This window comes from Columba livia, chromosome 1 (assembly GCF_036013475.1).
Source record: "Columba livia isolate bColLiv1 breed racing homer chromosome 1, bColLiv1.pat.W.v2, whole genome shotgun sequence".
In the NCBI taxonomy this organism is placed as follows: domain Eukaryota; kingdom Metazoa; phylum Chordata; class Aves; order Columbiformes; family Columbidae; genus Columba; species Columba livia.
Genome location: NC_088602.1, coordinates 12,345,073 through 12,369,881, shown reverse-complemented (window position 1 = coordinate 12,369,881; position 24,809 = coordinate 12,345,073). Strand labels below are relative to the sequence as shown.

General features: G+C 53.0%; 1 long non-coding RNA gene across 1 annotated transcript; it reads left to right on the top strand.

The window, feature by feature from the left end:
- The first annotated feature begins 1,368 nt into the window (after positions 1-1,368).
- On the top strand, positions 1,369-2,726 carry LOC135578327 (uncharacterized). Its single transcript, XR_010469829.1, has 3 exons — positions 1,369-1,446; positions 1,529-1,685; positions 2,412-2,726. It is a non-coding gene; the product is annotated as an uncharacterized LOC135578327 (long non-coding RNA).
- Positions 2,727-24,809: the final 22,083 nt, after the last annotated feature.

Genomic DNA, 24,809 nt, shown 5'->3' with positions numbered 1-24,809 from the left:
CTCCTGGCCGCCATCCTGAAGGTGAACCCTGCTGACATGGAGCCCGGCAGCTCCCGGCTCTGGCCGTGCTGACGGGCACCTGCCAGAGCAGGAGCCCAAACCCAGGAGCTGCTGCTCAGCCCGAGCGCTGGGCTGGGGATGCTGCCTGTGCTGCCGGCGGCAGTGGGCACAGCCTGACCCGCAGCCCTTGCCATTGCAGGAGTTCCTGCGCAAGATCCCCTCCAAGCTCCTGCAGGCAGAGCTGTACCAGGACTGGATGAGCGCCCTGCACAACACCAGCAGGCAGGAGAGGCTGGCGGGGCTGAAGGAGTAAGTGTGGCCCGCAGCCTGGCTGCTGCGCAGGCACTGCCAGAGCCCCAAAGTTGCCTGCAAAGCCACAGCCTGCCTGAAAAAGATGTGTTTTCTGCCCACCACATCTTGCTGCTGCTGCAGCTGTGGGGTCAGGTTTTGAGAGAAACAGGCACAGAAAAGCCTTTCTCTGCTTGGGGCAATGCCTGTGGGCATTGGGGGTGGCTACACGAAGGGACTCTTGCCAGAAGGGCAGGGAGAGAGGGAGGTGGCCGTATCTCAGCCAAGGCAATCCCTCTGCTGTAGACCAGGCGTGGCCAGAGGGTCTTCCCTCGGGTGGTCTTGGCTGGGAGCAGCCTCCTTACAGCTGTGTTGACAACGTCTCCTTTCTTAACCTTGTGTTCCTGTTCCCTCAGTGTGGCCAGCAAGTTGCCCGAGCCCAACCTGCTCCTCCTCAAGCAGCTGCTCACCCTGCTGCACACCATCAGCAGCAACACCTGCACCAGCAGGATGACAGCGGCCAGCCTGGCCATCTGCGTGGGGCCGAACCTCCTCAGCCCACCGGAGGAGGACACGCTGCCGCTGGACGTCCTGGTGCAGGTGACCGGCAAGGTACGCTGTGTTGAACAGCCCAGCCCAGCTTGGCTGCTCAGAGCTTCCTGGCTGCCTCCCGTCTTCAGCAAACGCTGCTGGGGGAGCTGCTGGGAAGAGCAGCCCCACAGCTGCAGCTTCTGCGCTGAAGTGAGGGTCAGGAGTGGGAACGGGTGTCTCACCCATTTTCAGCCACCGGGCTGGAAACCAATGGTTTGCTGGTGCGTGCAGGTGACGCAGCTGGTGGAGTTCCTCATTGACCACCACGAGGAACTCTTTGAGGAGGAGGACGATGGGCTTGCCGGAGCGTCCGCCGAGGAGTTGCCAGCACCGGAGCCAGAAGCTCATCCCTCAGAGGTACGTCAGGGCCACAAAGAGGGTGGGACTGCTGCCACAGGAACAAGCAAGGTCCTCCACCCACCAGCCTGCAGCTCTGCAAAAGTTCAGAGCTGAGCTAGATATTGGGCAAGTAGGTCCCTGTGCCATCCTCATTTCTACATTTCCCTCGCAGGTGCCTCCAGTCACTCTGGAAAGTGAACACCTGAACAGCGCCTCTGAGGAGAGAGGGTAAGATGAGCTGGCTTTGATTAAGAGCAGGATTCATTTTTAGAATGGTGTTACCTGTCTAACCATACTCTTGCACGCAAAGGTTGCCAGGCTCTTCACCAGTACGCAGGAAGAGAAAACCATCCTGTGAAGAGCAGAGCGATGGGCAACCCGAGAGCAAGCGCAGGAAGCTGGCAACAGACCTCTGAGCGACGGGCAACTCAGGAAATCCAAGCAGGCGGAAAGAACGAGTTGCCCAGGTGTGTAGCAGCCTCTGCTGACCCTATTCCAAAGCTCTGCACACTGCTCTGAATACAGGAGATATCTGAGAGGTGTCCCGAGATGGCCCCAGACAGGAAGCACACACCTGCCCTTGGGAGAATCTGTATGTCAGGAGAAACATATCCCTCCAGCACTGGCGTTTGTCATGTTGTGCCTCCTGAAGCTCAGTATGTGCAAGGCTGAGCAGACACCCCAGCAAGGCCACAAGACTCACAAGTTTGAGCTCCTTGATCTGCTGCCTACAGAAAGACACAAAGCCCCACTTTTCTGTTCATGTCACTGGCAATCCCCGTGCTGGCTGGTGTCTGAATCCCAAAGACACAGCAAGGAGTTGTTCCTAGTAGCTGTGGACACGGAGACAGTGGCACTTCTTGAAAAGCTCACGTTTCACCTGGAAAAATTGAGGGAAGTGAAAAACAAGCAGACAATACGAAAGCAGTGTGTTTTTCCTTCAAACCATGGTTTCTATAAAGGGACAGTGAGGGATGCTGCTGCTTGGGTTTCAGAAAGGACATCACGGCTCCCCAGGGCCTCCCTGCCAAGCCCACTGCCTGGCCAAGGGGCACTGGGGGTATCGCATGTGTTGAGAAGAGGCCAAAGCAACGCCGTAGTCGCTGACCATTTTTGCATTGGCCTGGGGGGCAAAGTCATGCCTGTTCCTGCCCTCATGGTTTCAGCAGTGCTCTCTGATTCTGTCCTTGCAGGTGGTGATTTACTTTTGCTGCTTGGATTTCCTGGATGAGCTCTGACACCTGGGCTTCCAGGAGCACGATGCAGCCCCAGCACCACCTCGGCGCAGGCGAGGACAGAGACACCGTGCCCTCCTGCTCTGGCCGGCACATTCCACCCGTGCACCGCTAACCAGAGCAGCCCCGCAAGGCCCCCAGACCCATCCCAGCCCTCGCAGGAGGCCCTGCTGGCTCATCCATCAGCTCCGTGAGCAGGTGCCCACCAGCTGGAACATCTCTCTGAGCTGGGGAGCTGGCATGTGAACTTAAGGGAATGTGGAGCACGTTGCACATGGCGCTGAATATCATCTGGGAGGGACATGAGGATGCCCATGCCAGTGTCTTCCATTCTATAAAACCCTCCATCCAGCTTTTCATTCCACCTAGTCAATCCTTGCAGACCGATGCTGAACCAACTTGGTCAACACAAGAAGGGAGCACCCTTTGCTTCTCTCTGGTCAGGGCAAGTGCATTTATGCAGGATGCCTGAACTCCTCGTTTGGGGAAAGAAGGTAACGTGTCAGCCAACTGCAGCTGCTTGAGTCCAAACCCAGCCGTGCTGTCCCTACCAAGAGCAGAAACTACATTCAAAAGTCTTCTGTTATGGCACATTTACTAGTATGCAGTTGCACATGATGCAAAAGGCACGTTCTGAGCTGCAAGAATTTCCTTCATATATGAAGGCAGTAAAACAGACATTTGATGTCATTTTCTCCAGGTTGCAGAAAACTGGTAGCAAAGACTGAAAAGATTTCCATACTGCGTTAACGTAGAAGCATTTGGATGGGCATATGTCACTATGGGTCCTTTGCGCCCATCTCACTGACTTAGAAAGAATGTGTTATGTGGAGCTACATCACACAGGCAAGCTCAGAGCTTTTCCAGGGTTGCCTGGACAGGCATTCTGGAATGACGATACATCCACGTGTGTTAACTCTATTGCCACACCGCTACTTAGCCTGGCAATTCTCAAGAGGAACTTGCTTTGAGCCCTATAGAAGACAAAACTACCAAACCAGTAAAACTCTTAAAAGGGGACGTCCTGAAGAGCCTCCAAGGTCAACTTGTACACGTTTTCCTGGAAGAACAAGCCAAATGGAGGCATTGATTAGTCTGAAATACAGTTCTCATAAATATGACGGTTACTCAGTAAAGCCTTTTATTACCAATGGTCATTTTGGTGTATAAATAAACAATATTGAGCGACATGCTTTATTATAAAATGAAAATATGCAATAAAAATAGTTGTTATTCATATTAAGCTGTGTTGCTGCACCTGAGAGGACACAAAGACCTCTTATTTGTTTGGTGTATTTTGGTGCTTTTAAAATTTGTCTACTGGCAACGTAGTTCTGCACAATGAACTAGCTGCAGTCAGGCGTTTTACTGTGGGCGCAACCTGTTGCTTTCAGCAAATTAATATACCAGACACTATCACTCTCTTTACCTTACCATTTGATAACAAATTTTAAAATGTCTCTTTAGCAGATGCCATGTATTATTTGGAAATGTCCTACATTAATATAATGATTTAAATAAAAAGTGTTTACTTGCAATTAACAAATATGAGACACATCTTTTTTTTTAAATGTCAAAACATATTTAACCAAGTACTTTGTACATTGTATGTCTTGAACCTTGCAAATGGAGATGGCTACAACAAGAAATAGTAAACAAAAGAAAACAAAACAATCCCACGAAACACAAAAGGAAAAATATTAGTCCCCTAGCCCAAATATTTGCTCTTAACTGCACTAACTACAAAAAACTTGTATAGAGAATGATCCCACTATGTCTGGGCTCTGGGGATTTAGGACACAAACCTCCTTGGCAGAAGAGGGTTGGATTTGGCTCACTCTAACTTCAGTGTCCGTCTTTGGACCAAAGCTCAACTGGGCTTGAAACTTGGGCTTCCTGGTCCCGTGAGCTGGAAGACCAGGGCTGCATCAGCAATGACTTTCCAATTGCGGACACCGAAACTGTATGGAAGCACTTGTATCAGCTGAATGTTCTCCATCCCATGGGGCCTGATGGGGTCCATCCCAGAGTCCTGAAGGAATTAGCAGGTGTCACGGCAGGAGTGCTTGCATACATCGACCAACAGCCTGGGAATGCAGGTAGGTCCCTGCTGACTGGAAGCTCTCCAGTGTTCTTCCAGTTTATCGGAAGGGTTGAGGGAAGACCCAGGGAAGAACAGAACTCATAGTCAATGCTCATTCACTTCCCTGACAGTGATGGAGAAAATCATCCTATTGAAAGGCATTTCAAGGACAATGCAATTGTCAGACAAAGTCAACATGGGTTCAGGGAAGGCAAGTCCTGTCAAACTATTTTGATCTCCTTCTGTGATAAGGTGTCAAGGAGGCACCCCAAAGTCATTCTTAGGTGGACAATAAATTCCAAAAGAGTCTTTTTTCTCACCGGAAAAGCGTAGCTAATAAAGCAAGTAGAAACAGGGTTTATACAATTAATTGGCACTCCGACAACATAAAATGGAGGTTCGGATATCAGCTGAGGAGATTATTAGAGTACGAGAACATAAGAATAAGGAGGATCCACAAAGTGCACTCATACACCCATAAAAAACAAAACCAGAGGCCTCTCACTCCAGGCTACCCACAAGAAATAATTACTCGCCTGGGTTAGGTGAGGGCTAAAACACTTGCCTGGGTTAGGCAAGGACTCATTCCAGGATATATGCAGTAAATAACCACTCAGCCAAAAGAGGAGGTAAGGTGCTTACAGTCCCGAGAAGTCTCCTGAGACGGCGTCCCGCTCTAAGGGGAGGGCTCCAGTTCACAGACCTGCTGCTCCGAAAAGAGCACTCAAAGGGGCTCTTTGGCAGGGGCCTCGTTTTACAGCCTGGTCAGATCTGGCTGTGCCACGCGCTTTCCAACATCGTCCAGAAGCTTCGCAGCTACTCTGGGCACCTCCTTTGTTAAAGACCCTGTGAACTGACCGGGGGTGCGGTGCAGGTCAGGAGGGATGGGACCCCCCATCTGGCCTCAGCAGCGCTGAGCAGAAGGAAGAGTCACCTCCCTCCAGCTGCTGCCCACACTTTGCCCCGTGTAGCCCAGGGCACCACCCACCAATGCCTTGGGGCGAGGGCACCTTGCTGGCTCCTGCTCAGATTGGCATCCTCCTGGGTCCTTAGGACCTTTTGTTCCACGTTGCTTTCCAGCAGCTTTGCCAAGCTGCTTTGGCTGATGAGTCTTAACCAATGTGTCCCGGGATGCTTTGTGTCTGTCCTGGTGCCACCCACAGTCCTTCCCACCCTCTTTCTGCACGTGTCCCAGTGCCACTGCTGTGTTGATGAGGAGACCACGTGTCCTCCAGCCAAAGCAGTGGTCCAGGTGGAAAGGTTCTCCTGTTATGGGAGAGGGAGAAAGAGCCTGGTGATAGAGTGCAGAGCTGGACTTTTCTTAATCTCCAGCCTTTTAACACCGTTTTGTTCTTCTTCACACGATGTTGTCCTGATTAAAGATGATACGTGACGTTGGAATTAAGGCTCAATGAAGGACAAATGTCAGGAAAGTATCAAAATTTTATGATAACTTTATTTAAGAGAAGGAGTGAGAGAGAGTGAGGGAGAGCCACCACTGTGGATCCAGCTACATCTCGTAGGACCGTTGTCTTCTTCTCCAGGAGTCTTGTGGTGGTGGCAGAGTCTCACGTGCGAAGCACCGGTCATGGGTTTTTATCGCCTCCACCTCTGGCTGTTGCTACGTCTGCACCGTCCGTGAACGTTGTTGCACTGCGCACGTGTGGAGCATCCAGTCAGCACACGGACACTGCCCGTGCCACGACCGCATGACACGTGCAGCTCTTGAGCGCATGAGCTGAGCAGCCAGAGGGGTCCCGGTCACTGGGAGACCCCCTTGCTTCAGGGAGATGGACTCCTGTCCTTGTTACAGTGCATCACACAGTAGGGACCGCGGGGGTGTCAACAGCTGGAGACACAAAGTCCATTAGTACGTTACAAATGACCAGGTAGAAATTGTGTGGAAACGCTCAGGGAAAACTGGAGAGGAGTTTGGCTTTGCCGGCTGCAATAGCCAGAGCAGCTGCATTGCTGCCTCCCTGAGTGAGCAGCTGTCTGCACAACTCCAGGTTCTCAAGGACATGGACGGGGGAATGTCCAAAGACCAGAAGAGACCAGAAGAGTGGAGCCCATGGGTTGCAGATATGTCCTGCTCACTTCCCACTCTTCCTGGGATGCTTTGGAGAGTTGGTGGAGAGAGGAAAGCCGTCCTGGTGCCTGCTCGAGACAGTGGTGTGGTCTCTTTGGCTCCTAATGTGTGAAGCTAAGTCACGAGGTGCTGAAAGTCAAAACTGAAGTCACTGTGTGACATTTTGTGGAAGCGAAGGCAGGGAGGGAGGGACAAAAGCAGAAGGAAGGAAGGAAGCGGGGTGGGAGACAGAAGAGTGATCAGGATTGTCTGTGAGCTATCTAGGAGCAGTGCTTGGAAAGAGTTTCCAGGACTGCAATGCCTCCTCCTCAATGAATATATTTTTGCAGAGATGCCTGTCTTAAGGACATATTGGACAGCTGAAAAAGGTGAGACTGGGAGCTGTCGCAGGGGAGTGATTTTAGGGTTCTGCTCACTGCAGAACAAAGTTTAGATTCCTTCAAGAGAATTGTGACTTAAAATAGTTCAGTGGCGGGTTCCCTCTATTAATTACTGCATGGGGGAAATATGCCAAGCCAAGCGCTGCTTACCTTCTCTCCAGATACCTGTAGCCGTTCAGAATGCAAACTTTCAGGCACCTTCCCTCCCAGAAAACCGTTCGCTCCAGGGGCTGTGACCTGGAGCTCCGCAGACCATCTTCTGCGCGAGGTCGGTATCTGTCGCGAGAAAATTCTTCGAAAATAAATAAATTTGCTGGAGTAGAGTATCAGGAGGGCTGGCTCCAACTGGGTACCTGCACAGAGGTCTCCCAAGTAGAGAAAACGACAAACATTTCTATCTTTAGAGATCATTTACACCGAGATTCAGTGCAATAGCAATACTTCAACACCAGGTCCTTTTGCTCCTCATTGGACCTTTTTTTCTCTGACTCATGTGGGCCTTTGTTTAGTTCAGTTGCAGCCATTGGTTTTGGTCCATATCCTTGCACATACTGTTTTGTCTGGGTAAAGCCTTTCTTCTCAGTGAAGTGCAAAATAGGCCCCGCTTCACAGATGTCAGTAATGTCTCCGCGTTAGCCTTGGATCCTTGTTTTCCCAGTCAGTTCCATTTTCCCAGCAAAGTGCAAGCCAGACTTGATCTTGCAGGTGTTCAGTGTAGTCTGCAGTTGCTTTTGGTAACTAAGAGCAGGACGTTACAGCTTAAAATTGTAGCAAATCCAACTTACCACGTGACGCCAAGCAAAGAACATATTGGAAATCATACAGGCTTGTATATCTAAACAATCAATAACATTTAGTATGCGTCTACTTAAGCTAAATGATTACTATATTGAACCTGAATTGGGCTCATCCACTGACCTGTGAGGAGCAGAACCATTGCCATACTTCTTTAGCAGGGAGAGCTCAAGGGAAGCTCATCCAGGCTGTCGTATTCATAGAAGAAAGTGGTTGACTCAGAGTCAAATTGCATGCAGTAGGAAAAGTATGCACGAGACTCCCTGCGCCCACAAGTTACCGGTGTTCAGTGCGCCGTTCTGCTTCCATGTGCGTCTCCTGGAAGGAGTTCTTGGCCGGGCTACAGCTCAGGCCTTTACCTCCTCTGGAGCCTGGACCAAACCGCTACTGGTTTGGCTGGAGGGGGTCGAGTGCCTCTGACACTGGAGCACACACATATTGTACCTTTGCGTGTGCCACTGGAATTTTACAAGTCTTTCTGGGCACCATTTAATCTGGCTTTTTCAACTCTTGCTTCCCATCAATCCTTCGGCATGTCTTGTGCTTCAAAGCAAAGCATCAGCGCTTCATGGTGCGAGAGCAAGGCAAGATCGCAGTGAGGTCCCAGATGCATGTCTGGCCCTTCTTGTCACTCAACAGCTGAGCAGAGGGCTAACGGGAAGGCAGAGGCATGAAGGGATGAATGGGGCCTGTCTCCCTACAGGGTCTCTGTTCCCCAGCAGCCTGTGTGTGCTGTCCTTGACAGCTGCCCTTCTGAGCAAGCCAAGACCTTGAAAGGGCTTGAAGGGAGAGAGTTCCCAGGTGCCATTGAAGGAGAGGAACCTAGCTGGGGTAACTCTGATCACAACTGTATGTCGGTATATGTAGGACAATGCCCAGTTTCATGCACGGCTTTTGCAGCTGTAGGATCAAGGGCAAATACAGTAGAACAGTTGAGTTTGAAGAGACCTACCATGACCAGCTAGTCCAACCTGCATGACTGCTTCAGGGCTGACCATGACTTAAAGCATATTCTGAAGATCATTGTGTAAGTGCCTCTTAAACACTGAGAGGCATGAGGCATCCACCAGCTCTCTAGGACGCCTGTTCCAGCGTTTGACCACTCTCTGAGTGTCAGCCAGTTCTTCCCCCAGTGCACCGTGTGCCTGGTCATCTCACAGTGGGACAACTTGTGCAGAAGCAACTATGAGGGACAATATCAAAAGCCATAGAAAAGTCCGTAACAACTACATCCCTTGTTTTCAAATAATCCACTGGGCAGGTGACATCACGTGGCAGTTGCACATCCCCCTGAGATGTGGAGCCTTCTGTGGAGTAGCTGACGGCCCTTTAGCGCCTTTTGTGCCCCACGGTGCCTCTCCCCACGTGCACACCAAGGGTGGCACCAGCTGGGCTGCCCAGGACGAGAGAGACGTGGGCAAAGTGGGGAGACCCCCAGTGCCCCTCCCCCACCACGGCGGTTAGAATGCGACGCTGTGTTGACCCGGCGCTGGCCCGGCAACGGTTCTGTGCCAACAGGGAGCGGCACGGGGCAGAGCCCAGCTCTTCCCCAGCAGCGATCCTCGGCACTGGGACGCGTTTTCGAGCCCCTCTACAGCCACCAAGGCAGTATCTCGGGGTCTAGCAGCGTGTCCCACACAAAGCTGCTAACTTTCCTCGTCACGATGGGCCAGGTGAACTGCTGCCGCGGCTCCAGGTACGTTCCCCCCAAGTCCTGGGGACAGTCCAGCACAGCCAGAGCCCGCAGCAGCCGCTTTTCTCATGGCCAACACCGTCTGCTCTGCAGGGACGACCCTGAGCCCGTGCAGCAGTGCGTGCCACCACCTCCTGTCTCCTCCCGCAGCGAAGGTGGAGTTGGCCCCTCGGCTGGTGAGTTTGGAGAAGATGGGGGCAGGACGGCCCTTCTCTCCTCCTCTTTCAGACGGGCACTGGGGCTCCACTGGGGCTGCTTCTACCCTTCCCGCAGGGCACGTCTGTCCCCATGGCAATGCAGAGGGAGAGACCTGAGCCCCTGGGGTCCCTTGCTCCCAACTGATGCTTTTCGCCTGCACACGGTGGTTGGGGCAGAGCATTGAGATGGTCAAGCAGAGCTTGCCTGGCACATCTCCTCCACAGCTCTTTGCTCTCTTCTCCTTGCCACCAGGTGGGACCAACAGGAGGAGGAGGTGGGTGCTCTGGCCCTTCGCACGGCGAGGATCCTCGGTTGCTGCAGAGGCTGCCGGGCCATCTACCTCTGGCAACAGCGGGGTGCTGTTTGGCCGGCCCCTGGCAGCCCTCTGCAGCCAGGACGGCACGTTGCCCCAGCCCATCCAGGTAAGCACCCCTAGACAGGTGGTCCCCATCACGCGAGTTCCTCTGGAGAGGTGGTGTCCCCGTCAGAGGGAGCCCAGATGGGTCTTGGGGACAAAGCCAGCTTCTCCCCATGTCACCCAAATCCAGCCAATCCCTTTCCTGCCCCAATGAGACCTGCAGACCCTGCCACAGTCACTCCTGCCCCCGAGGAAGGTTCCCCTGTCCCAGGGCCTGTCTCCAGCCCAGCAATGTCCTCCTCTGTCCCGCAGGACCTGCTGGCTCTCCTGCAGGAGCACGGACCATCCACCGAGGGGATCTTCCGGCTGGCGGCCGGCGAGCGCGCCTCCCGGGAGCTGCGGGAGGCTTTGGACAGCGGCGCCCGGGTCCAGCTCGAAAGCCAGCCGGTGCACCTCCTGGCCGCCATCCTGAAGGTGAACCCTGCTGACATGGAGCCCGGCAGCTCCCGGCTCTGCCCGTGCTGACGGGCACCTGCCAGAGCAGGAGCCCAAAGCCAGGAGCTGCTGCTCAGCCCGAGCGCTGGGCTGGGGATGCTGCCTGTGCTGCCGGCGGCAGTGGGCACAGCCTGACCCGCAGCCCTTGCCATTGCAGGAGTTCCTGCGCAAGATCCCCTCCAAGCTCCTGCAGGCAGAGCTGTACCAGGACTGGATGAGCGCCCTGCACAACACCAGCAGGCAGGAGAGGCTGGCGGGGCTGAAGGAGTAAGTGTGGCCCGCAGCCTGGCTGCTGCGCAGGCACTGCCAGAGCCCCAAAGTTGCCTGCAAAGCCACAGCCTGCCTGAAAAAGATGTGTTTTCTGCCCACCACATCTTGCTGCTGCTGCAGCTGTGGGGTCAGGTTTTGAGAGAAACAGGCACAGAAAAGCCTTTCTCTGCTTGGGGCAATGCCTGTGGGCATTGGGGGTGGCTACACGAAGGGACTCTTGCCAGAAGGGCAGGGAGAGAGGGAGGTGGCCGTATCTCAGCCAAGGCAATCCCTCTGCTGTAGACCAGGCGTGGCCAGAGGGTCTTCCCTCGGGTGGTCTTGGCTGGGAGCAGCCTCCTTACAGCTGTGTTGACAACGTCTCCTTTCTTAACCTTGTGTTCCTGTTCCCTCAGTGTGGCCAGCAAGTTGCCCGAGCCCAACCTGCTCCTCCTCAAGCAGCTGCTCACCCTGCTGCACACCATCAGCAGCAACACCTGCACCAGCAGGATGACAGCGGCCAGCCTGGCCATCTGCGTGGGGCCGAACCTCCTCAGCCCACCGGAGGAGGACACGCTGCCGCTGGACGTCCTGGTGCAGGTGACCGGCAAGGTACGCTGTGTTGAACAGCCCAGCCCAGCTTGGCTGCTCAGAGCTTCCTGGCTGCCTCCCGTCTTCAGCAAACGCTGCTGGGGGAGCTGCTGGGAAGAGCAGCCCCACAGCTGCAGCTTCTGCGCTGAAGTGAGGGTCAGGAGTGGGAACGGGTGTCTCACCCATTTTCAGCCACCGGGCTGGAAACCAATGGTTTGCTGGTGCGTGCAGGTGACGCAGCTGGTGGAGTTCCTCATTGACCACCACGAGGAACTCTTTGAGGAGGAGGAGGACGATGGGCTTGCCGGAGCGTCCGCCGAGGAGTTGCCAGCACCGGAGCCAGAAGCTCATCCCTCAGAGGTACGTCAGGGCCACAAAGAGGGTGGGACTGCTGCCACAGGAACAAGCAAGGTCCTCCACCCACCAGCCTGCAGCTCTGCAAAAGTTCAGAGCTGAGCTAGATATTGGGCAAGTAGGTCCCTGTGCCATCCTCATTTCTACATTTCCCTCGCAGGTGCCTCCAGTCACTCTGGAAAGTGAACACCTGAACAGCGCCTCTGAGGAGAGAGGGTAAGATGAGCTGGCTTTGATTAAGAGCAGGATTCATTTTTAGAATGGCGTTACCTGTCTAACCATACTCTTGCACGCAAAGGTTGCCAGGCTCTTCACCAGTACGCAGGAAGAGAAAACCATCCTGTGAAGAGCAGAGCGATGGGCAACCCGAGAGCAAGCGCAGGAAGCTGGCAACAGACCTCTGAGCGACGGGCAACTCAGGAAATCCAAGCAGGCGGAAAGAACGAGTTGCCCAGGTGTGTAGCAGCCTCTGCTGACCCTATTCCAAAGCTCTGCACACTGCTCTGAATACAGGAGATATTTGAGAGGTGTCCTGAGATGGCCCCAGACAGGAAGCACACACCTGCCCTTGGGAGAATCTGTATGTCAGGAGAAACATATCCCTCCAACACTGGCGTTTGTCACGTTGTGCCTCCTGAAGCTCAGTATGTGCAAGGCTGAGCAGACACCCCAGCAAGGCCACAAGACTCACAAGTTTGAGCTCCTTGATCTGCTGCCTACAGAAAGACACAAAGCCCCACTTTCCTGTTCATGTCAGCTGGCAATCCCCGTGCCGGCTGGTGTCTGAATCCCAAAGACACAGCAAGGAGTTGTTCCTAGAAGCTGTGGACACGGAGACAGTGGCACTTCTTGAAAAGCTCACGTTTCACCTGGAAAAATTGAGGGAAGTAAAAAACAAGCAGACAATACAAAAGCAGTGTGTTTTTCCTTCAAACCATGGTTTCTATAAAGGGACAGTGAGGGATGCTGCTGCTTGGGTTTCAGAAAGGACATCACGGCTCCCCAGGGCCTCCCTGCCAAGCCCACTGCCTGGCCAAGGGGCACTGGGGGTATCGCATGTGTTGAGAAGAGGCCAAAGCAACGCCGTAGTCGCTGGCCATTTTTGCATTGGCCTGGGGGGCAAAGTCATGCCTGTTCCTGCCCTCATGGTTTCAGCAGTGCTCTCTGATTCTGTCCTTGCAGGTGGTGATTTACTTTTGCTGCTTGGATTTCCTGGATGAGCTCTGATACCTGGGCTTCCAGGAGCACGATGCAGCCCCAGCACCACCTCGGCGCAGGCGAGGACAGAGACACCGTGCCCTCCTGCTCTGGCCGGCACATTCCACCCGTGCACCGCTAACCAGAGCAGCCCCGCAAGGCCCCCAGACCCATCCCAGCCCTCGCAGGAGGCCCTGCTGGCTCATCCATCAGCTCCGTGAGCAGGTGCCCACCAGCTGGAACATCTCTCTGAGCTGGGGAGCTGGCATATGAACTTAAGGGAATGTGGAGCACGTTGCACATGGCGCTGAATATCATCTATGAGGGACATGAGGATGCCCGTGCCAGTGTCTTCCATCCTATAAAACCCTCCATCCAGCTTTTCATTCCACCTACTCAATCCTTGCAGACCGATGCTGAACCAACTTGGTCAACACAAGAAGGGAGCACCCATTGCTTCTCTCTGGTCAGGGCAAGTGCATTTATGCAGGATGCCTGAACTCCTCGTTTGGGGAAAGAAGGTAACGTGTCAGCCAACTGCAGCTGCTTGAGTCCAAACCCAGCCATGCTGTCCCTACCAAGAGCAGAAACTACATTCAAAAGTCTTCTGTTATGGCACATTTACTAGTATGCAGTTGCACATGATGCAAAAGGCACGTTCTGAGCTGCAAGAATTTCCTTCATATATGAAGGCAGTAAAACAGACATTTGATGTCATTTTCTCCAGGTCGCAGAAAACTGGTAGCAAAGACTGAAAAGATTTCCATACTGCATTAATATAGAAGCATTTGGATGGGCATATGTCACTATGGGTCCTTTGCGCCCATCTCACTGACTTAGAAAGAATGTGTTATGTGGAGCTACATCACACAGGCAAGCTCAGAGCTTTTCCAGGGTTGCCTGGACAGGCATTCTGGAATGACGATACATCCACGTGTGTTAACTCTATTGCCACACCGCTACTTAGCCTGGAAATTCTCAAGAGGAACTTGCTATGAGCCCTATAGAAGACAAAACTACCAAACCAGTAAAACTCTTAAAAGGGGACGTCCTGAAGAGCCTCCAAGGTCAACTTGTACAAGTTTTCCTGGAAGAACAAGCCAAATGGAGGCAGCGAATGGTCTGAAATACAGTTCTCATAAATATGACGGTTACTCAGTAAAGCCTTTTATTACCAATAGTCATTTTGGTGTATAAATAAACAATATTGAGCGACATGCTTTATTATAAAATGAAAATATGCAATAAAAATAGTTGTTATTCATATTAAGCTGTGTTGCTGCACCTGAGAGCACACAAAGACCTCTTATTTGTTTGGTGTATTTTGGTGCTTTTAAAATTTGTCTACTGGCAACGTAGTTCTTCACAATGAACTAGCTGCAGTCAGGCATTTTACTGTGGGCGCAACCTGTTGCTTTCAGCAAATTAATATACCAGACACTATCACTCTCTTTACCGTTTGATAACAAATTTTAAAACGTCTCTTTAGCAGATGCCATGTATTATTTGGAAATGTCTTACATTAATATAATGATTTAAATAAAAAGTGTTTACTTGCAATTAACAAATATGAGACACATCTTTTTTTTTAAATGTCAAAACATATTTAACCAAGTACTTTGTACATTGTATGTCTTGAACCTTGCAAATGGAGATGGCTACAACAAGAAATAGTAAACAAAAGAAAACAAAACAATCCCACGAAACACAAAAGGAAAAATATTAGTCCCCTAGCCCAAATATTTGCTCTTAACTGCACTAACTACAAAAAACTTGTATAGAGAATGATCCCACTATGTCTGGGCTCTGGGGATTTAGGACACAAACCTCCTTGGCAGAAGAGGGTTGGATTTGGCTCACTCTAACTTCAGTGTCCGTCTTTGGACCAAAGCTCAACTGGGCTTGAAACTTGGGCTTCCTGGTCCCGTGAGCTGGAAGACCAGGGCTGCATCAGCAATGACTTTCCAATTGCGGACACCGAAACTGTATGGAAGCACTTGTATCAGCTGAATGTTCTCCATCCCATTGGGCCTGATGGGGTCCATCCCAGAGTCCTGAAGGAATTAGCAGGTGTCACGGCAGGAGTGCTTGCATACATCGACCAACAGCCTGGGAATGCAGGTAGGTCCCTGCTGACTGGAAGCTCTCCAGTGTTCTTCCAGTTTATCGGAAGGGTTGAGGGAAGACCCAGGGAAGAACAGAGCTCATAGTCAATGCTCATTCACTTCCCTGACAGTGATGGAGAAAATCATCCTATTGAAAGGCATTTCAAGGACAATGCAATTGTCAGACAAAGTCAACATGGGTTCAGGGAAGGCAAGTCCTGTCAAACTATTTTGATCTCCTTCTGTGATAAGGTGTCAAGGGGGCACCCCAAAGTCATTTTTAGGTGGACAATAAATTCCAAAAGAGTCTTTTTTCTCACCGGCAAAGCGTAGCTAATAAAGCAAGTAGAAACAGGGTTTATACAATTAATTAGCACTCCGACAACATAAAATGGAGGTTCGGATATCAGCTGAGGAGATTATTAGAGTACGAGAACATAAGAATAAGGAGGATCCACAAAGTGCACTCATACACCCATAAAAAACAAAACCAGAGGCCTCTCACTCCAGGCTACCCACAAGAAATAATTACTCGCCTGGGTTAGGTGAGGGCTAAAACACTTGCCTGGGTTAGGCAAGGACTCATTCCAGGATATATGCAGTAAATAACCACTCAGCCAAAAGAGGAGGTAAGGTGCTCGCAGTCCCGAGAAGTCTCCTGAGACGGCGTCCTGCTCTAAGGGGAGGGCTCCAGTTCACAGACCTGCTGCTCCGAAAAGAGCACTCAAAGGGGCTCTTTGGCAGGGGCCTTGTTTTACAGCCTGGTCAGATCTGGCTGTGCCGCGCGCTTTCCAACATAGTCCAGAAGCTTCGCAGCTACTCTGGGCACCTCCTTTGTTAAAGACCCTGTGAACTGACCGGGGGTGCGGTGCCGGTCAGGAGGGATGGGACCCCCCATCTGGCCTCAGCAGCGCTGAGCAGAAGGAAGAGTCACCTCCCTCCAGCTGCTGCCCACACTTTGCCCCGTGCAGCCCAGGGCACCACCCACCAACGCCTTGGGGCGAGGGCACCTTGCTGGCTCCTGCTCAGATTGGCATCCTCCTGGGTCCTTAGGACCTTTTGTTCCACGTTGCTTTCCAGCAGCTTTGCCAAGCTGCTTTGGCTGATGAGTCTTAACCAATGTGTCCCGGGATGCTTTGTGTCTGTCCTGGTGCCACCCACAGTCCTTCCCACCCTCTTTCTGCACGTGTCCCAGTGCCACTGCTGTGTTGATGAGGAGACCACGTGTCCTCCAGCCAAAGCAGTGGTCCAGGTGGAAAGGTTCTCTTGTTATGGGAGAGGGAGAAAGAGCCTGGTGATAGAGTCCAGAGCTGGACTTTTCTTAATCTCCAGCCTTTTAACACCGTTTTGTTCTTCTTCACACGATGTTGTCCTGATTAAAGATGATACGTAACATTGGAATTAAGGCTCAATGAAGGACAAATGTCAGGAAAGTATCAAAATTTTATGATAACTTTATTTAAGACAAGGAGTGAGAGAGAGTGAGGGAGAGCCACCACTGTGGATCCAGCTACATCTCGTAGCACCGTTGTCTTCTTCTCCAGGAGTCTTGTGGTGGTGGCAGAGTCTCACGTGCGAAGCACCGGTCATGGGTTTTTATCGCCTCCACCTCTGGCTGTTGCTACGTCTGCACCATCCGTGAACGTTGTTACACTGTGCACGTGTGGAGTATCCAGTCAGCACACGGACACTGCCCGTGCCACGACCGCATGACACGTGCAGCTCTTGAGCGCATGAGCTGAGCAGCCAGAGGGGTCCCGGTCACTGGGAGACCCCCTTGCTTCAGGGGGATGGACTCCTGTCCTTGTTACAGTGCATCACACAGTAGGGACCGCGGGGGTGTCAACAGCTGGAGACACAAAGTCCATTAGTACGTTACAAATGACCAGGTAGAAATTGTGTGGAAACGCTCAGGGAAAACTGGAGAGGAGTTTGGCTTTGCCGGCTGCAATAGCCAGAGCAGCTGCATTGCTGCCTCCCTGAGTGAGCAGCTGTCTGCACAACTCCAGGTTCTCAAGGACATGGACGGGGGAATGTCCAAAGACCAGAAGAGACCAGAAGAGTGGAGCCCATGGGTTGCAGATATGTCCTGCCCACTTCCCACTCTTCCTGGGATGCTTTGGAGAGTTGGTGGAGAGAGGAAAGCCGTCCTGGTGCCTGCTCGAGACAGTGGTGTGGTCTCTTTGGCTCCTAATGTGTGAAGCTAAGTCACGAGGTGCTGAAAGTCAAAACTGAAGTCACTGTGTGACATTTTGTGGAAGCGAAGGCAGGGAGGGAGGGACAAAAGCAGAAGGAAGGAAGGAAGCGCGGTAGGAGACAGAAGAGTGATCAGGATTGTCTGTGAGCTATCCAGGAGCAGTGCTTGGAAAGAGTTTCCAGGACTGCAATGCCTCCTTCTCAATGAATATATTTTTGCAGAGATGCCTGTCTTAAGGACATATTGGACAGCTGAAAAAGGTGAGACTGGGAGCTGTCGCAGGGGAGTGATTTTAGGGTTCTGCTCACTGCAGAACAAAGTTTAGATTCCTTCAAGAGAATTGCGACTTAAAATAGTTCAGTGGCGGGTTCCCTCTATTAATTACTGCATGGGGGAAATATGCCAAGCCAAGCGCTGCTTACCTTCTCTCCAGATACCTGTACCCGTTCACAATGCAAACTTTCAGGCACCTTCCCTCCCAGAAAACCGTTCGCTCCAGGGGCTGTGACCTGGAGCTCCGCAGACCATCTTCCGAGCGAGGTCGGTATCTGTCGCGAGAAAATTCTTCGAAAATAAATAGATTTGATGGAGTAGAGTATCAGGAGGGCTGGCTCCAACTGGGTACCTGCACAGAGGTCTCCCAAGTAGAGAAAACGACAAACGTTTCTATCTTTACAGATCATTTACACCGAGATTCAGTGCAATAGCAATACTTCACCACCAGGTCCTTTTGCTCCTCATTGGACCTTTTTTTCTCTGACTCCACGTTGGCCTTTGTTTAGTTCAGTTGCAGCCATTGGTTTTGGTCCATATCCTTGCACATACTGTTTTGTCTGGGTAAAGCCTTTCTTCTCAGTGAAGTGCAAAATAGGCCCCGCTTCGCAGATGTCATAATGTCTCCGCGTTAGCCTTGGATCCTTGTTTTCCCAGTCAGTTCCGTTTTTCCCAGCAAAGTGCAAGCCAGACTTGATCTTGCAGGTGTTCAGTGTAGTCTGCAGTTGCTTTTGGTAACTAAGAGCAGGACATTACAGCTTAAAGTTGTAGCAAATCCAACTTACCACGTGACGCCAAGCAAAGTACATATTGGAAATCATACAGGCTTGTATATCTAAACAATCAATTACATTTAGTATGCGTCTACTTAAGCTAAATGATTACTATATTGAACCTGAATTGGGCTCATCCACTGACCTGTGAGTAGCAGAACCATTGCCATACTTCTTTAGCAGGGAGAGCTCAAGGGAAGCTCATCCAGGCTGTCGTATTCATAGAAGAGAGTGGTTGACTCAGAGTCAAATTGCATGCAGTAGGAAAAGTATGCACGAGACTCCCTGCGCCCACAAGTTACCGGTGTTCAGTGCACCGTTCTGCTTCCATGTGCGTCTCCTGGAAGGAGTTCTTGGCCGGGCTACAGCTCAGGCCTTTACCTCCTCTGGAGCCTGGACCAAACCGCTACTGGTTTGGCTGGAGGGGGTCGAGTGCCTCTGACACTGGAGCACACACATATTGTACCTTTGCGTGTGCCACTGGAATTTTACAAGTCTTTCTGGGCACCATTTAATCTGGCTTTTTCAACTCTTGCTTCCCATCAATCCTTCGGCATGTCTTGTGCTTCAAAGCAAAGCATCAGCGCTTCATGGTGCGAGAGCAAGGCAAGATCGCAGTGAGGTCCCAGATGCATGTCTGGCCCTTCTTGTCACTCAACAGCTGAGCAGAGGGCTAACGGGAAGGCAGAGACATGAAGGGATGAATGGGGCCTGTCTCCCTACAGGGTCTCTGTTCCCCAGCAGCTTGTGTGTGCTGTCCTTGACAGCTGCCCTTCTGAGCAAGCCAAGACCTTGAAAGGGCTTGAAGGGAGAGAGTTCCCAGGTGCCATTGAAGGAGAGGAACCTAGCTGGGGTAACTCTGATCATAACTGTATGTCGGTATATGTAGGACAACGCCCAGTTTCATGCACGGCTTTTGCAGCTGTAGGATCAAGGGCGAATACAGTAGAACAGTTGAGTTAGAAGAGACCTACCATGACCAGCTAGTCCAACCTGCATGACTGCTTCAGGGCTGACCAAGACTTAAAGCATATTCTGAAGGTCATCGTGTAAGTGCCTCTTAAACACTGAGAGGCATGAGGCATCCACCAGCTCTCTAGGACGCCTGTTCCAGCGTTTGACCACTCTCTGAGTGTCAGCCAGTTCTTCCCCCAGCGCACCGTGTGCCTGGTCATCTCACAGTGGGACAACTTGTGCAGAAGCAACTATGAGGGACAATATCAAAAGCCATAGAAAAGTCCGTAACAACTACATCCCTTGTTTTCAAATCATCCACTGGGCAGGTGACATCACGTGGCAGTTGCACATCCCCCTGAGATGTGGAGCCTTCTGTGGAGTAGCTGACGGCCCTTTAGTGCCTTTTGTGCCCCACGGTGCCTCTCCCCACGTGCACACCAAGGGTGGCACCAGCTGGGCTGCCCAGGACGAGAGAGACGTGGGCAAAGTGGGGAGACCCCCAGTGCCCCTCCCCCACCACGGCGGTTAGAATGCGACGCTGTGTTGACCCGGCGCTGGCCCGGCAACGGTTCTGTGCCAACAGGGAGCGGCACGGGGCAGAGCCCAGCTCTTCCCCAGCAGCGATCCTCGGCACTGGGACGCGTTTTCGAGCCCCTCTACAGCCACCAAGGCAGTATCTCGGGGTCTAGCAGCGTGTCCCACACAAAGCTGCTACTTTCCTCGTCGCGATGGGCCAGGTGAACTGCTGCCGCGGCTCCAGGTACGTTCCCCCCAAGTCCTGGGGACAGTCCAGCACAGCCAGAGCCCGCAGCAGCCGCTTTTCTCATGGCCAACACCGTCTGCTCTGCAGGGACGACCCTGAGCCCGTGCAGCAGTGCGTGCCACCACCTCCTGTCTCCTCCCGCAGCGAAGGTGGAGTTGGCCCCTCGGCTGGTGAGTTTGGAGAAGATGGGGGCAGGACGGCCCTTCTCTCCTCCTCTTTCAGACGGGCACTGGGGCTCCACTGGGGCTGCTTCTACCCTTCCCGCAGGGCACATCTGTCCCCATGGCTCTGCAGAGGGAGAGACCTGAGCCCCTGGGGTCCCTTGCTCCCAACTGATGCTTTTCGCCTGCACACGGTGGTTGGGGCAGAGCATTGAGATGGTCAAGCAGAGCTTGCCTGGCACATCTCCTCCACAGCTCTTTGCTCTCTTCTCCTTGCCACCAGGTGGGACCAACAGGAGGAGGAGGTGGGTGCTCTGGCCCTTCGCACGGCGAGGATCCTCGGTTGCTGCAGAGGCTGCCGGGCCATCTACCTCTGGCAACAGCGGGGTGCTGTTTGGCCGGCCCCTGGCAGCCCTCTGCAGCCAGGACGGCACGTTGCCCCAGCCCATCCAGGTAAGCACCCCTAGACAGGTGGTCCCCATCACGCGGGTTCCTCTGGAGAGGTGGTGTCCCCATCAGAGGGAGCCCAGATGGGTCTTGGGGACAAAGCCAGCTTCTCCCCATGTCACCCAAATCCAGCCAATCCCTTTCCTGCCCCAATGAGACCTGCAGACCCTGCCACAGTCACTCCTGCCCCCGAGGAAGGTGCCCCTGTCCCAGGGCCTGTCTCCAGCCCAGCAATGTCCTCCTCTGTCCCGCAGGACCTGCTGGCTCTCCTGCAGGAGCACGGACCATCCACCGAGGGGATCTTCCGGCTGGCGGCCGGCGAGCGCGCCTCCCGGGAGCTGCGGGAGGCTTTGGACAGCGGTGCCCGGGTCCAGCTCGAAAGCCAGCCGGTGCACCTCCTGGCCGCCATCCTGAAGGTGAACCCTGCTGACATGGAGCCCGGCAGCTCCCGGCTCTGGCTGTGCTGACGGGCACCTGCCAGAGCAGGAGCCCAAAGCCAGGAGCTGCTGCTCAGCCCGAGCGCTGGGCTGGGGATGCTGCCTGTGCTGCCGGCGGCAGTGGGCACAGCCTGACCCGCAGCCCTTGCCATTGCAGGAGTTCCTGCGCAAGATCCCCTCCAAGCTCCTGCAGGCAGAGCTGTACCAGGACTGGATGAGCGCCCTGCACAACACCAGCAGGCAGGAGAGGCTGGCGGGGCTGAAGGAGTAAGTGTGGCCCGCAGCCTGGCTGCTGCACAGGCACTGCCAGAGCCCCAAAGTTGCCTGCAAAGCCACAGCCTGCCTGAAAAAGATGTGTTTTCTGCCCACCACATCTTGCTGCTGCTGCAGCTGTGGGGTCAGGTTTTGAGAGAAACAGGCACAGAAAAGCCTTTCTCTGCTTGGGGCAATGCCTGTGGCCATTGGGGGTGGCTACACGAAGGGACTCTTGCCAGAAGGGCAGGGAGAGAGGGAGGTGGCCGTATCTCAGCCAAGGCAATCCCTCTGCTGTAGACCAGGCGTGGCCAGAGGGTCTTCCCTCGGGTGGTCTTGGCTGGGAGCAGCCTCCTTACAGCTGTGTTGACAACGTCTCCTTTCTTAACCTTGTGTTCCTGTTCCCTCAGTGTGGCCAGCAAGTTGCCCGAGCCCAACCTGCTCCTCCTCAAGCAGCTGCTCACCCTGCTGCACACCATCAGCAGCAACACCTGCACCAGCAGGATGACAGCGGCCAGCCTGGCCATCTGCGTGGGGCCGAACCTCCTCAGCCCACCGGAGGAGGACACGCTGCCGCTGGACGTCCTGGTGCAGGTGACCGGCAAGGTACGCTGTGTTGAACAGCCCAGCCCAGCTTGGCTGCTCAGAGCTTCCTGGCTGCCCCCCGTCTTCAGCAAACGCTGCTGGGGGAGCTGCTGGGAAGAGCAGCCCCACAGCTGCAGCTTCTGCTCTGAAGTGAGGGTCAGGAGTGGGAACGGGTGTCTCACCCATTTTCAGCCACCGGGCTGGAAACCAATGGTTTGCTGGTGCGTGCAGGTGACGCAGCTGGTGGAGTTCCTCATTGACCACCACGAGGAACTCTTTGAGGAGGAGGAGGACGATGGGCTTGCCGGAGCGTCCGCCGAGGAGTTGCCAGCACCGGAGCCAGAAGCTCATCCCTCAGAGGTACGTCAGGGCCACAAAGAGGGTGGGACTGCTGCCACAGGAACAAGCAAGGTCCTCCACCCACCAGCCTGCAGCTCTGCAAAAGTTCAGAGCTGAGCTAGATATTGGGCAAGTAGGTCCCTGTGCCATCCTCATTTCTACATTTCCCTCGCAGGTGCCTCCAGTCACTCTGGAAAGTGAACACCTGAACAGCGCCTCTGAGGAGAGAGGGTAAGATGAGCTGGCTTTGATTAAGAGCAGGATTCATTTTTAGAATGGCGTTACCTGTCTAACCATACTCTTGCACGCAAAGGTTGCCAGGCTCTTCACCAGTACGCAGGAAGAGAAAACCATCCTGTGAAGAGCAGAGCGATGGGCAACCCGAGAGCAAGCGCAGGAAGCTGGCAACAGACCTCTGAGCGACGGGCAACTCAGGAAATCCAAGCAGGCGGAAAGAACGAGTTGCCCAGGTGTGTAGCAGCCTCTGCTGACCCTATTCCAAAGCTCTGCACACTGCTCTGAATACAGGAGATATTTGAGAGGTGTCCTGAGATGGCCCCAGACAGGAAGCACACACCTGCCCTTGGGAGAATCTGTATGTCAGGAGAAACATATCCCTCCAGCACTGGCGTTTGTCACGTTGTGCCTCCTGAAGCTCAGTATGTGCAAGGCTGAGCAGACACCCCAGCAAGGCCACAAGACTCACAAGTTTGAGCTCCTTGATCTGCTGCCTACAGAAAGACACAAAGCCCCACTTTCCTGTTCATGTCAGCTGGCAATCCCCGTGCCGGCTGGTGTCTGAATCCCAAAGACACAGCAAGGAGTTGTTCCTAGAAGCTGTGGACACGGAGACAGTGGCACTTCTTGAAAAGCTCACGTTTCACCTGGAAAAATTGAGGGAAGTAAAAAACAAGCAGACAATACAAAAGCAGTGTGTTTTTCCTTCAAACCATGGTTTCTATAAAGGGACAGTGAGGGATGCTGCTGCTTGGGTTTCAGAAAGGACATCACGGCTCCCCAGGGCCTCCCTGCCAAGCCCACTGCCTGGCCAAGGGGCACTGGGGGTATCGCATGTGTTGAGAAGAGGCCAAAGCAACGCCGTAGTCGCTGGCCATTTTTGCATTGGCCTGGGGGGCAAAGTCATGCCTGTTCCTGCCCTCATGGTTTCAGCAGTGCTCTCTGATTCTGTCCTTGCAGGTGGTGATTTACTTTTGCTGCTTGGATTTCCTGGATGAGCTCTGATACCTGGGCTTCCAGGAGCACGATGCAGCCCCAGCACCACCTCGGCGCAGGCGAGGACAGAGACACCGTGCCCTCCTGCTCTGGCCGGCACATTCCACCCGTGCACCGCTAACCAGAGCAGCCCCGCAAGGCCCCCAGACCCATCCCAGCCCTCGCAGGAGGCCCTGCTGGCTCATCCATCAGCTCCGTGAGCAGGTGCCCACCAGCTGGAACATCTCTCTGAGCTGGGGAGCTGGCATATGAACTTAAGGGAATGTGGAGCACGTTGCACATGGCGCTGAATATCATCTATGAGGGACATGAGGATGCCCGTGCCAGTGTCTTCCATCCTATAAAACCCTCCATCCAGCTTTTCATTCCACCTACTCAATCCTTGCAGACCGATGCTGAACCAACTTGGTCAACACAAGAAGGGAGCACCCATTGCTTCTCTCTGGTCAGGGCAAGTGCATTTATGCAGGATGCCTGAACTCCTCGTTTGGGGAAAGAAGGTAACGTGTCAGCCAACTGCAGCTGCTTGAGTCCAAACCCAGCCGTGCTGTCCCTACCAAGAGCGGAAACTACATTCAAAAGTCTTCTGTTATGGCACATTTACTAGTATGCAGTTGCACATGATGCAAAAGGCACGTTCTGAGCTGCAAGAATTTCCTTCATATATGAAGGCAGTAAAACAGACATTTGATGTCATTTTCTCCAGGTTGCAGAAAACTGGTAGCAAAGACTGAAAAGATTTCCATACTGCATTAATATAGAAGCATTTGGATGGGCATATGTCACTATGGGTCCTTTGCGCCCATCTCACTGACTTAGAAAGAATGTGTTATGTGGAGCTACATCACACAGGCAAGCTCAGAGCTTTTCCAGGGTTGCCTGGACAGGCATTCTGGAATGACGATAGATCCACGTGTGTTAACTCTATTGCCACACCGCTACTTAGCCTGGCAATTCTCAAGAGGAACTTGCTTTGAGGTCTATAAGAAACGAAACCAGTAAATCTCATAAAGGTGGAATTCTTGAAGAGCCTCCAAGGTCAACTTGTACGTGTTTTTCTGGAAGAACAAGCCAAATGGGGGCAGTGAATGGTGCGTGATGCAGTTCACAAAAATATGACAGTTACACAGAAAAGCATTGTATTACCAGTGAGCATTTGGAGGTATAAATAAGCGATATAGAGAGACATGCTTTATTATAAAATGAAAATATGTAATAAAAAAAAATATTCTTCATATCAAGCTCTGTTGTTGCACCTGATAGCACACAAAGACCTGTCATTTATTTGGTGTGGTTTTGGTGCATTTAAAATGTGTCCAGTGGGAGCCCAGTTCTGCACAATGGATTTGCTCCAG